Source organism: Neoarius graeffei, chromosome 9 (genome assembly GCF_027579695.1).
Source record: "Neoarius graeffei isolate fNeoGra1 chromosome 9, fNeoGra1.pri, whole genome shotgun sequence".
Taxonomy (NCBI): domain Eukaryota; kingdom Metazoa; phylum Chordata; class Actinopteri; order Siluriformes; family Ariidae; genus Neoarius; species Neoarius graeffei.
The window spans coordinates 76834306-76848610 of NC_083577.1; positions in this window are offsets into that span (position 1 = coordinate 76834306).

Below are 14305 nucleotides of genomic sequence, written 5' to 3' on the forward strand. Positions count from 1 at the left end.
GAACAACCGAAAACAGCGCAAGCATAAGGCATTTTTCACGCGAGCAATGCACCTTCTCCATACAAACGCTTTGTCAACTGAGCTTTGGTAGACCACCAGCTAAAGTTTTGAATCACTAATGAAGCAGATGTGATATCATGTGAAACCCAGCAATATACATCATACATATACGATGTTGCTTGAAAGTTTGTGAACCCTTTAGAATTTTCTATATTTCTGCATAAATATGACCAAAAACGTCATCAGATTTTCACACAAGTCCTAAAAGTGGATAAAGAGAACCCAGTTAAACAAATGTGACAAAAATATTATACTTGGTCATTTATTTATTGAGGAAAATGATCCAATATTACATATCTGAGAGTGGCAAAAGTATGTGAACTTCTAGGATTAGCAGTTCATTTGAAGGTGAAATTAGAGTCAGGTGTTTTCAATCAATGGGATGACAATCAGGTGTTAGTGGGCACCCTGTTTTACTTAAAGAACAGGGATCTATCAAAGTCTGATCTTCACAACACATGTTTGTGGAAGTGTGTCATGACATGAACAAAGGAGATTTCTGAGGACCTCAGAAAAAGTGTTACTGATGCTCATCAGGCTGGAAAAGGTTACAAAACCATCTCTAAAGAATTTGGACTCCACCAATTCACAGTCAGACAGATTGTGTACAAAGGGGGGAAATTCAAGACCATTGTTACTTTCCCCAGGAGTGGTCGACCAACAAAGATCACTCCAAGAGCAAGGCATGTAATAGTCGGCGAGGTCACAAAGGACCCCAGGGTAACTTCTAAGCAACTGAAGGCCTGTCTCACATTGGCTAATGTTAATGTTTTGAGTCCACCATCAGGAGGACACTGAACAACAATGGTGTGCATGGCAGGGTTGCAAGGACAAAGCCACTGCTCCCCAAAAAGAACATTGCTGCTCATCTGTAGTTTGCTAAAGATCACATAGACAAGCCAGAAGGCTATTGGAAAAATGTTTTGTGGACAGATGAGACCAAAATAGAACCTTTTGGTTTAAATGAGAAGCATTATGTTTGGAGAAAGGAAAACACTGCATTCCAGCATAAAAACCTTATCCCATCCCTGGGGAATTCCATTAGCATTCCCTAATGGCAATGACCTCTTCAGCAGGATAATGTGTCCTGCCAATCTGCAAAAAGTGTTCAATAATTGTTTAAGGAAGCCCTGTGATGACTTGGCAACTTGTCCAGGGTGTACCCCACCTTTCACCCGTAGTCAGCTGGGATAGGCTCCAGCTTGCCTGCAACCCTGTAGAACAGGATAAAGCGGCTAGAGATAATGAGATGAGAATTGTTTAAGGAGCATGACAAAGTGTTCAAGGTGTTGACTTGGTCTCCAAATTCCCCAGATCTCAATTCAACTGAGCATCTGTGGGATGTGCTGAACAAGCAATCCATGTACACCACATCTCACAACTTACAGGACCTGCTGCTAACTTCTTGGTGCCAGATACCACAGCACACTTACAAAGATCTTGTGGAGTCCATGAGTTCTTTGGTGGCACCAGGTAGACCTGCACAATATTAGGTATGTGATTTTAATGTTATGATGACTTGGATATATACCAATCAGCCATATCCCTGGAAAACACTGGAAAACAACCAGAGGTAGAATTTTGGCTCTGTCAGTTCCTTAACCTTTGTATGACTGTTATTTAATCCCACTCATGCAGTTCCTATTTTTGTTTGTTCATGCCAGCAATATTTTGTAATGAATTTAGTTGGTTCTATTACACAAAATATAAACAAACTAGTCATCGTTGTCACTGCCATACCCAATCCAGGCTTGAGGTGAACCAAATTTGGTTGACTTGACCAGAATTGTAGCAGTAGGGTGACCAGATCGTTTCTACATACTCACACACACATTCACATCTATGGGCAATTTAGAGTAGCCAGTTAACCTAACTGCATGACTGTGGGGGAAACCGGAGCACCTGGATGAAACCCATGCAGACACGGGGAGAACATGCAAACTCCAAACAAACTAGTAGCTCATTTTAAACAACTGTGACCTTGACCAGGCAGTTAGGGTGCTTTCACACCAACAGCAGTTGGTGCGCAGTAAACAGTCCATTTGAACCAAAAGCTCTTAGTTCGGTTCATTTTCGTCAATGTGAAAGCATCAATTGCACTCGGGTGCGCACTAAATCAAGCGGACCGAGACCTCCAAAAAGGGGTGGTCTTGGTCTGCTTGATTCCACACCAAATGTCAACCTTTGGTGTGGTCCCTCTGGTGAAAACGCGAACCTGGACCAACTCAGGAGTTTCAATTAAATTTACATAACAGTGCAGATGTTTCAGCTGTGTCAGGGTGCAGGCACTTACAGATGCAAACACAGGGTAGAGCAGGCTAACAGACTATAGCCTATCTTGTGGGCCTTTGGAAAGGTGCTTGTCTCATCATCAGCAGGACAGCATTGGTGAAAATAGCGTGTATCCTCTGCCTGAAATGACGCACTATACACCTTTGGCGAATCCAGTATATCCGAAGATTGTTCTCCAGCTACAGCCACGACTCATTCCGGAACTGGATATTTTGCCAGAAATGGGTAATGTTGATGATATAAAAAGCAAGGACCAGTGCAAGAAACAGTGTGCGAACGTGTCGCTCCATTGTGAAAGTCCAAATTGGCGCTTATTTCCACCGGAAGATGACGAAACGTCATTCAGACCAATTTGGTTCATTTGCATGTGTGAACGCGGACCACACGCAGTCTGTATGCTACAATGTAACAATTTTACTTTACTGCCTGGTGCGGACCAAATAATCGAACTAGCGGTGTGAAAGCACCCTTACTAACTGTATGGATGCAAACTCAATTTTGAGTAATGCCGCTTTGTCCACTAGCCTCTACGCACCTGCTCATGGGCAACAAGACCCGCTTTGTTCACACAAAGCTGACCACAAACATTGCATCAAAAATCAGTGTCAGCTGCTTTGGCTGGATCCTTATGCTGTAATTATTTCTCCACAATGCTATTCTCTTGGTCTTTGCAAACTTCATGATTCATATACCCTTCTTCTTGGTCTGTCAGTTGCCAGTTCCTCCCAGCTGTTCACATCAATATTGCACTTTCTCAAAGTTTCAGCCAATGCATCTCTATATCTCTTCCTGGGCCTACCAACTTTTCTCAAACCCTCAACAAGTTCTCCATAGAACATTTGTTTGGCAGCCATGCTTCATCCATCCGAACAAGGTGACTGGACCATTGCAGTTGGTATTTTCAGACAATATCTTCTATGCTGCAGCAGTGAGCTTGCTTGAGGACATCGATATTCAGGATTTTGTCATCCCATTTGATTTTCATAATATTTCAAAGGCATCTTTGTTGGAAAGCCTCCAACTTTGCAATGTGTTGTCAGTAAAGTGTCCATGTTTCCACAGCCTACAGCTGGGTACTGATAATGACAGCTTAAAAAAACAACTATTTTGGTTGAGAGGCAGATATCATGACTGTTCCACACCCCTTGGTGGAGTCTATCGACCAATACACTGGCTTTGACAACTCTGCAGGTGATTTCCATCTGGCCATCATCTGACAGGATGCTTCCAAGAGAGGGAAATGATTTGGTGACTTTCAATTGCTCCTCATTCACCCTAATCAATGGGGGCAGATATTCCACACTTGGAGGAGGTTGATGCATAACCTCCATCTTTTTTTATGCTGATGGTTAGACTGAAGTGTGATGCAGTAGTGGCAAAAGCATCCATTATCTGTTGAAGTCCACTTTCAGTGTGTGCAAAGAAACCGCAATCATCGGCGAAAAGGAGATCTTTGATCAGCTGTTCCATTGTTCTGGTCTTAGCATGCAGCCTGCACAGATTAAAAATGCCACCATCAGTTCTGAATCTGACATAGACACCTTTGTCAGTTTTTGATAAGGCTTCCTTCAGCATGGCATCAAAAAAGAGCACACATAGGATAGGTGCTACCACACAAACCTGTTTCACCCCATTTGTAATGGGAAATGCATTGGAAAACTAACTGTTGGTGTAAACTCTGGCTTTCATCCCATCATGCAGTTGTCTCAAGATGCTGATGAACTTTGGAGGACATCCATTTTTGTACAAAATTTTCCAGAGCGCTTAACATGAGACTGTATTGAAGGCTTTTGTGAGGTCAATAAACACAGTGTCTAACCCAATGTTCTGCTCAATACATATCTCCTGAGACTGTTGCATGGAAAAGATCATGTCAATGGTGTTACGGTTTCTCCAGAAAACGCATTGCATTTCTGATACATGGTCATCAACAATCATGCTGACAAGGTCTCTCATCTCATTATCTCTAGCCGCTTTATCCTGTTCTACAGGGTCGCAGGCAAGCTGGAGTCTATCCCAGCTGACTATGGGCGAAAGGCGGGGTACACCCTGGACAAGTCGCCAGGTCATCACAGGGCTGACACATAGACACAGACAACCACTCACACCTACGGTCAATTTAGAGTCTCCAGTTAACCTAACCTGCATGTCTTTGGACTGTGGGGGAAACCGGAGCACCCGGAGGAAACCCACATGGACACGGGGAGAACATGCAAACTCTGCACAGAAAGGCCCTCGCCAGCCATGGGGCTCAAACCCGGACCTTCTTGCTATGAGGCGACAGCGCTAACCACTACACCACCGTGCCGCCACTGCTGACAAGGTGCATTTGCAAAATCTTTGCAAGGATTTTGCCACACAGACTCAGAAGAGGTAGTCCCCAATGGTTTCCACAACCAGATTTACTGCCCTTGCCTTTGTAGATGGTCACAATTAGGGCATCTTTGCACTGCTGTGGGATCTCCTCCTCTGTCTAAATATGGGCAGATAGATCATCCAAATTAGTAATGAACATTTCAGTTCAGTTTTATTGGTATGTTAACACAGGGTCAACTTACAATGAAATGTGTTGGATGAGATAAGAACCAGAACCAAATCTCTCAGCATTGGAGCCCTACAGAAGTTTAACAGTATAGCAATAAAAAATATTCAAAGTCCTAAATATAAAAATGGAAGTAAAATTAAAGTGAAAATAGAAATAATTAAGAGAGGCGCATGCATATAGAATTGCATATAGGAAAAAGTAACATATGAGAGTACCAGTAATTGCACATTGTTGAAGACAAATTAAGTACTGATCGTGTAAGCAGAGTTTTGTGATATGTTGGGAAATGCGTAAACAGTAAATAGGTAAGTGTTTTGGTGATATGTCAACAGAGTCTTGTGATATGTTGGTGATATACAAACAGATTCTTGTGATATGTTGATAAGCATGTGAGGTAATATGGTAAACAGTAAAAGTGAAAAAGTGCAGGTGATCCAGTGCAGTGTGGACTATACAGTGCCATGTGGAATGATTAGGTGTTAGGCCCCGGTCACACCGCCCGAACTTTGCTGGAGCGTTCCTGGAGCGGTGAAAAAAATTCATCACCGCTCTTAACCGTTCACCACCGTTTAACAAAAGCTGGCCCCCGTTAAAGCAACGCCGTATACGCTCGGCCACCGCTGATGTTTCTCGAGGGGCCCTCCTACCGCTCCGAAAGTTTTGAGCTGCACAAAATATTGCGAGCGGTGAGGAGGGGGCAATTTTCCGCCCCGGCAAAGTTCACCCCCGCTCCACCAACGCCCAGTCAAAGTTTGGCACCGCTAGATGCAAGTTCATGAACGCTTGGGTCCGCTAGGCCAACGCAGAAATCTTGAACGCTGGACCACCGCTGCTTTGCCAGCGTTGCCCGGGCGGCGATTAAACGTTGCACAAACTTCGGTGGAGCGGTTGTAAGCATTTTACGAGCGGACACGGGGTTGCTGGAACGGTGTCGGGCATTGAAGCAGCTATCCATGGCGGCGATGAACTTTGGTTTGGCGTTGGTATAGAGGTGTCGGAGAGGGACCAGAATTTGGCTATAAATACGGGGAGAAATGGACCAGGAGCTCATTTGGAATCGAGCCGCCGTTGAGTTCAGACCTTATCTATATCGAATTTGCTCAAAGTTACAGTAAAACTGTATCACCATGGATGCTGAGAGACTTGCTATGATTGGTGCTAAACCAACTTTATACCCCCGCCGAGCCAAAGCCCGCATGCGCAGAACGCCGCTATACCAACGCTCGCGTCACCGCTAAACCAACGCTCGCTACCGCTCGCTACCGCTAAACCAACACTAAAGCAATGCCGGCTTCAGCGGTGCACCGCTAAGCCAACGCCCGTGTTTTCGATTTTTTTTCCCATTTTGTGCGCGGTGACGAGCGTTGTCAAAATTCGGCCCCCCCTCCCTACCGTTCAAGGAACGCTCCAGCAAAGTTCGGGCGGTGTGACCGGGGCCTTAGACTTAAAAACTTTGATGTCCTGATAATAAAAAACATTCTTGAGTCTGGTAGTCCAGCGTTTCTCAACCTTTTTTCAGTCACGGCACCCTTCAGAAGTATGCAAATTCTCAAGGCACCCCCATATAAAATATACGCAGTCACGCTGACCATACGCTGACCCTGGCAGTGACGTTGTGACATGGGAAAGGGGGCCGTGAGACAAATTTTGATGATGCATGAGGCAGCGATGATCTGCATTAGTGTAACTATCATTTTTTGGAAATTTAATTCATTTTATTTATTTCAATGTTCGAATATATAATTTTTTGACTCCTAATGAAGCCAGACAGCACCCCAGGGTGCCGCGGCACCCCGGTTGAGAAAGGCTGTGGTAGTCCATGCCGGAAAACAAGGAAAACAGCTGTCGTGGTGGGTGACTGTGGTCCTTAATGATGCTGTGTGCCTTCTGCATGCACCACTGGAGGTAGATGTCCTAAATGGGAGGGATACTCTTACCAATGATGTGCTGTGCCACCTCCACAACTCTCTGTAATGATTTCTGGCTGTAGGCAGAGGAGCTCCCATACCATACTGTAACCCAGACCATCAGCAAGCTCCTGATTGTGCACCTGTAGAAGTTTATTAATGATGTTTGTATTCATGCTGAACTTCTTCAGCCTCCTCAGGAAGTAGAGCCACTGACAAGCTTTCCTGACCACAGTGTCCATGCATGTTGTCCAAGAGAGGTCCTCTGTGATGTTCATACCAAGGAACTTGAAGCTGCTGACCCTTTTGACCTCAGCTTCATTGATGTAGATGGGCTAGTGTGTCCTCCCTTGTTGTCTCCTGCAGTCCACTATCATCTCCTTAGGTTTACTGATGTTGAGAGTGAGGTTGTTGTCTTGGCACCAGCTGGTTAATGCCTTCACTTCCTCTCTGTATGCTGTCTCATTGTTGTCCGTAATGAGGACAGTGTAAGTTTGCTGATGGTTGTGTCATCAGCAAACTTAATGATGACATTGGAGCTGTACTTAGCAGTACTGTCATAGGTTAACAAGAAGTACAAGGAGGGACTGAGCACACAGCCCTGTGGTGCACCTGTCTTCAGGATCAGTGAGGAGGATGTGTGGCTACAGATTCTCACCATCTGGGATCTGCCTGTCAGAAAGCCGAAGATCCATCTACAAATGGACATCCGCAGTCTTCATATCCCCACAATGTTTGAAAATTTTGGTGGGAATTCCATTATCACCTGGAGATTTGCCATTTGATAGGAGCTTAATTGCTTTGTAGATTTCATCCACTGGTTGATGGTTGGTTTGCAAGCTCATCAAATATTGACTTCTGGAGTGTAACATAAATGCTCTTCTGTTCTTCTTGAGACGGCCAATTTAACCCTCTGGTGTCAAGAGCTTCACTGAGCACCCACTTATGCATTCATAAAAGACTATTCACATGGTAACTGCATGATAATCACTTTCACTCTTTCAGTTTCAATTGGTTTCGCAGTGGGAATGCCCACCATAAACAGGTTAAAATCAGTGAACCATAGTTTAGTCTATTTGGAGGTAAAACTTGTGAGCTGGCACATGGATTTTATGCATTTCAGATGATTCAGGACAGCGATTCAATTTCAAAACAGTGATTCAATTCATGATTCAGGACAGGGCTTCAATTCACAATTCAATTTATGAGTCAGGGCGGCACGATGGTGTAGTGGTTAGTGCTGTCGCCTCACAGCAAGAAGGTCCGGGTTCGAGCCCTGTGGCCGGTGAGGGCCTTTCTGTGTGGAGTTTGCATGTTCTCCCCATGTCCGCGTGGGTTTCCTCCGGGTGCTCCGGTTTCCCCCACAGTCCAAAGACATGCAGGTTAGGTTAACTTGTGACTCTAAATTGGCCATAGGTGTGAATGTGAGTGTGAATGGTTGTCTGTGTCTATGTGTCAGCCCTGTGATGACCTGGCGACTTGTCCAGGGTGTACCCCGCCTTTCGCCCATAGTCAGCTGGGATAGGCTCCAGCTTGCCTGCGACCCTGTAGAAGGATAAAGCGGCTAGAGATAATGAGATGAGATGACACTGATGATGAGCGGTACCTTTTTATTACTTTGACCCAATCCGGCCGAAGATCAACTCGAGTAAGTGTAAATATTTCTTCTATTTCTTATGAGCATATTGATTGATATGCGTGCACTGTAGTATGTACAGTGGGGTAAAAAAGTATTTAGTCAGCCACCTATTGTGCAAGTTCTCCCGCTTAAAAAGATGAGAGAGGCCTGTAATTTTCATCATAGGTACACTTCAACTATGAGAGACAGAATGGGGGGAAAGAATCCAGGAAATCACATTGTAGGATTTTTAATGAATTAATTGGTAAATTCCTCGGTAAAATAAGTATTTGGTCACCTACAAACAAGCAAGATTTCTGGCTCTCACAGACCTGTAACAACTTCTTTAAGAGGCTCCTCTGTCCTCCACTCGTTACCTGTATTAATGGCACCTGTTTGAACTCGTTATCAGTATTAAAGACACCTGTCCACAACCTCAAACAGTCACACTCCAAACTCCACTATGGTCAAGACCAAAGAGCTGTCAAAGGACACCAGACTTGCCTTGCCTTGCCAGAAACAAAATTGTAGACCTGCACCAGGCTGGGAAGACTGAATCTGCAATAGGTAAGCAGCTTGGTGTGAAGAAATCAACTGTGGGAGCAATTATTAGAAAATGGAAGACATACAAGACCACTGATAATCTCCCTCGAACTGGGGCTCCACGCAAGATCTCACCCTGTGGGGTCAAAATGATCACAAGAACGGTGAGCAAAAATCCCAGAACCACATGGGGGGACCTAGTGAATGACCTGCAGAGAGCTGGGACCAAAGTAACAAAGGCTACCATCAGTAACACACTATGCCACCAGGGACTCAAATCCTGCAGTGCCAGACGTGTCCCCCTGCTTAAGCCAGTACATGTCCAGGCCCATCTGAAGTTTGCTAGAGAGCATTTGAATGATCCAGAAGAGGCCTGGGAGAATGTCATATGGTCAGATGAAAGCAAAATAGAAATTTTTGGTAAAAACTCAACTTGTCGTGTTTGGAGGAGAAAGAATGCTGAGTTGCATCCAAAGAACACCATACCTACTGTGAAGCATGGGGGTGGAAACATCATGCTTTGGGGCTGTTTTTCTGCAAAGGGACCAGGACGACTGATCCGTGTAAAGGAAAGAATGAATGGGGCCATGTATCGTGAGATTTTGAGTGAAAACCTCCTTCCATCAGCAAGGGCATTGAAGATGAAACGTGGCTGGGTCTTTCAGCATGACAATGATCCCAAACACACTGCCTGGGCAACGAAGGAGTGGCTTCGTAAGAAGCATTTCAAGGTCCTGGAGTGGCCTAGCCAGTCTCCAGATCTCAACCCCATAGAAAATCTTTGGAGGGAGTTGAAAGCCCGTGTTGCCCAGCGACAGCCCCAAAACGTCACTGCTCTAGAGGAGATCTGCATGGAGGAATGGGCCAAAATACCAGCAACAGTGTGTGAAAACCTTGTGAAGACTTACAGAAAACGTTTGACCTCTGTCATTGCCAACAGAGGGTATATAACAAAGTATTGAGATGAACTTTTGTTATTGACCAAATACTTATTTTCCACCATAATTTGCAAATAAATTCTTTAAAAATCAGACAATGTGATTTTCTGGATTTTTTTTCTCATTTTGTCTCTCATAGTTGAGGTATACCTATGATGAAAATTACAGGCCTCTCTCATCTTTTTAAGTGGGAGAACTTGCACAATTGGTGACTGACTAAATATTTTTTTGCCCCACTGTACACAGGAAAAATGACTGAGCAATTTTTCCAGAGTTAAAAGCATGGATGTGCAGAGGGGGTGGCTGTAGTTGTCCGGGCAACTGCCTTTATGCCCTCCTCGACTAATGTTGCCCTTCTGAGGGAGGGGGGAAAAATAATATAAATCGTTCAAGGAATACAGAATTTCAGATTTGAACATGATTTTCGTTATAATTCATGCTTTTGTTTTCAAACGTGTCCTAAAATAGCCTAAAGTACCGTCAATCATTCCATCAGACACCGCAAGGGAAAGGCAGAAGGGAGGGGGCGGGGGCTCACAAAACTGAAGCGCTGTACGCGACCTGCACTTCAGCCTGCATGCGTAGCGAGATTGTTGCAGATGCCGCGGCAGTTAAAACCGACTACCTTCAGTGCCATGATGGGGGTCTAAAAGGTGAGCTTGAGATGTACACACAGTATAAAAATGATCACCATCACCTTTTCTGAAATCTTCATCAACCCAGGTGCAGTTTGCGACATTTAGTGAGCCTAAACAATCCGACAGCCAGATACTGTGCCACGTTTAGTTAGCAAAAAAAAAAAATCCGACAGCCAGCTAGCTTGCAGACAACCTGTAACTTTTTACAAGCTGCTTTGTGATAAGCAAACTAATGTTAGGCCTACATGTCTGCTGATAGTTTTCTAACATTTCGTTTTAGCAAGCTGGAAGAATGATGGAAATAATGCATCATTTGAATTAGGCTATTTCATATGATTAGAAAACTAATTCTTAACTATTTTGGGTCATGTGTGTAATGTTAAAATGAAGGCAATTCGAAAAATGCCTACGGAAAAGAGGCGGATTCAAGAGAGAGAGAGACAAGTCAAAGAGGCAGCTAAGGGGAGCACCTCTCTGCAGAGTTGGCTGCGAAAAAGCCAAGCAACAGGTGAGACAGAGACGTTGCAGCATTGTCATAAAAATGACACTGTAGGCTAATTGATTAATCATCCTCATATTTTAGCCTGCTAATGGCATTTTCTCATAATTGCATTACATTTAAGATGAGGAGCAGCCACAAACCTCCTCACTTCAGGAAAATGTGGACCAGGAGGAGGCATTTAGGGCAGGTAGGCATAATGCTGATTACCCGATATAGGATTAAGCTACAGGTTTAAAGACCAGCAAGCTATATATCAAGCTGTATATAAGATAAAATAAAATAATTACAGCAATAAAAAAACAAAGGAGGAGAACAGAGAAAGGAGAGATGAGCAAGAGGATGAGATGAGGGAGAGGACAGCATCTGAAAGGGAGGATGCTCAGAGTTTGGCAGAATCTACTGATTTTGATTTTTTGCTGAGGTTGTCTAATCCCACTGATCCAGCACATGTAGAGAGCAACAATCTTAAGTACAATCAGAACTTCATCAGATTCTGCACTTCAGTCGGGCCTTGCCGTCCTATGGTGAAGTTCCCAAAAAAATCAGATGGGCGCTCTTTTCAAGCTCAGTGGTACAAATGACGATCCCTGGCTGGAATATTCTCCTCTCAGAGATGCCATGTACTGCTTTAGTTGCAGGAATTTCATGAACAAGAAGTTGTTTCAGAGCAAGAAAGGATGGAAGTCTATAGGGATAACCTTGTGGAGGCAGGCCAAAGTAAAGATCAAAGAGCACCGCAGCAGTGAAGCACATATGCTCAGCATGATCAGGTGGAATGCCTTTAAAAAAGATACACTGCAGAGGGCATTTGCAGCAGCTGATGCACAGATGGAAACAGCGAAAGAAATAGAGAGGCAGAAAAACAGAGCGATAATCTTCCGTTTAATGGATATCACATTATATCTGGCAAAACAAGCTTTGGCCTTTCGGGGTAATGAAGAAGGCTTGTCAAGTTCAAACAAAGATAATTTCCTGAACCTGGTAGATTTGCTTGGCCAATATAACAGCGTACTCAGGCGTCATCTTGACATAGTCGAGGAAAGCCAAGCATCAAACAAAAGGCCCCTGGTGTCTCTCCTATCCAATAGGACTCAGAATGACCTCATAAAAGCACTTAGTGTTTGTCAAACGAGTCATACAGAAGGAAGTGATGGAGGCATCAAAATTTTCTATTCTGCTGGATGAGACCACTGATGTGTCACATATTGAGCAGGTGTCCTTTGCTGTGCGATATGTCCACAACATGACTATAAAGGAACGCTTTGTTCAGTTATGTGATGTGGCATCAACAACTGCAGAGGCACTGGAGAATGTTGTGATGAAGTTGCTTGAGGAAAATAACTTCAACATTCAAAATGTCTGTGGACAGGGATACAATGGGGCAGCTAACATGAGCGGACGCTACAATGGGCTGCAGTCCTGGATTCAGAGGCTAAACGAAAAGGCACTGTATGTGCACTGCCATGCACATTGTTTGAATCTAGTTTTAGTTGAGAGTGCAAAATCCAACAAGTTCTTTGTGGATTTCTTTACAGTTGTTGAGAGGCTGTACACTTTTATTGCCAGCTCCACAAAGCGCCATGCTGCATTTGTGGATACTCAAAAAGCCATGAATCCAGACCAACATGTCCTTGAACTGCAGAGGCTTTCAGACACCCGTTGGAGCTGCAGGGAAGATGCTTTGAAGACAATTAGGAAGGTCCTCCCTGCTATCCTACAGTGCTTGAGAGGTCTGAGAGAGTTTGACCCCCCCCCCCCCCCCCCCCCCCGATCTGGCTGCAGGAGAGGCTAAGATGCTGTTGAGTAGCATAGATTTCGAATTTCTGCTCTGCCTTGAAATAGCAACGCCAGTGTTCATGGAGACATCAGTGGCTTCTAAAGTTCTCCAGCAGAATGACCTGGACTTGGCTGCTGCTTACTCTGTTTTGGATGGTGTCATGAAGCGAGTAGGGGAACTGTGGAGAGACAGTCATTTCTCACAAATTTACAACACTACCACAACAATTGCAGAGGAACATGACATAAACATCCCGACAAGCATTCCAGGTAGGCGCAGAAAAGTCCCTGCAAAGCTGAAATACACCTCTAAATCTGCAAGGGAAGATGATGAAGTTCAGACCTTGGAGGAGTACTACAGGGGAAGAACATACTATACATTTTTGGATAGACTGAGACAAGAACTAGAGAGAAGATTCTATGGAGAAGGGAAGACTCGGGACATTGTGATGTCATTACAGAGACTCACTGACCCAGAACAGTGGGTGAATGTCGCTAGCAGCCAAGGTCAACATACGGCCCATACGCTATGTGAGTTTTATGATCTTCAGGGGGAAGAAACCAGTCTACAAACAGAGCTGAGAGTCTTCCATGCATCTTACAAGTGTCCCAAGAAGACAGTGAAAGCCATGCTGGAAATATTAAGGGAAAACCATGCTGATATTATTTTCCCCACACTGTTCAAACTGATCAAAATCTATGCCACTCTGCCAGTCTCCACTGCAACAGTGGAACGCTCATTCTCAAAGCTGAAGCTGGTGAAAACAAGGCTCCGTAATCAGTGTGGTCAAGAGCGGCTGTCTGACCTCCTCCTCCTGGCCATAGAAAAGGACATAGAAATCAACAAACACGAGGTCCTGAAGATTTTTGTTGACATGACCCCTAATAGGCGCCTTATTTTTTGAACGTTTGCGCTCTCACTATGTTCAATATGTATGTATGTAAATAAATATGTTTAGTTTCAATTAGTAGTAGTTAGTGAGACTGAGTGCTGAATTTCTGTGGTTTACTTATTTGTAATATTTCAATAAAGACTGTGTGCTTCATAGTTTAAAGCCTGTGAGGTTATGTGTGTGTGTAGGGAGGGGGGTGGGGTCTGCCCTTTCTTCAGGTCAGAGCAACTGCCCTTCATAATTCCTGTGCACGTCCCTGGTTAAAAGTATGATCCTCAAAAATAGTTAATCTTGCTCTACTTTGAGTTTAGAGGGTAAAATTTTGAGTTGGAGTGGGAGCAAAATTACAGAGTAATTGTGTAACAGAGTAACAGAGTTGATTGTGGCTCTGAACTGATTAAAATAGTACAAGAATTAATTTCAAGACACACTGAATAGAGTCAAATACCAAAATAAAGTCAAATACCAGATAAATGAAGCTGTTGTAGCAAGCAGTTTTAGAACTGTGCTGGAATGTGTGAAAAACATTACCTTACCCATTGTGATGAACCGTTTTGATCACTTGACCTGATGGGATTAAGAGTTGGCAGTGG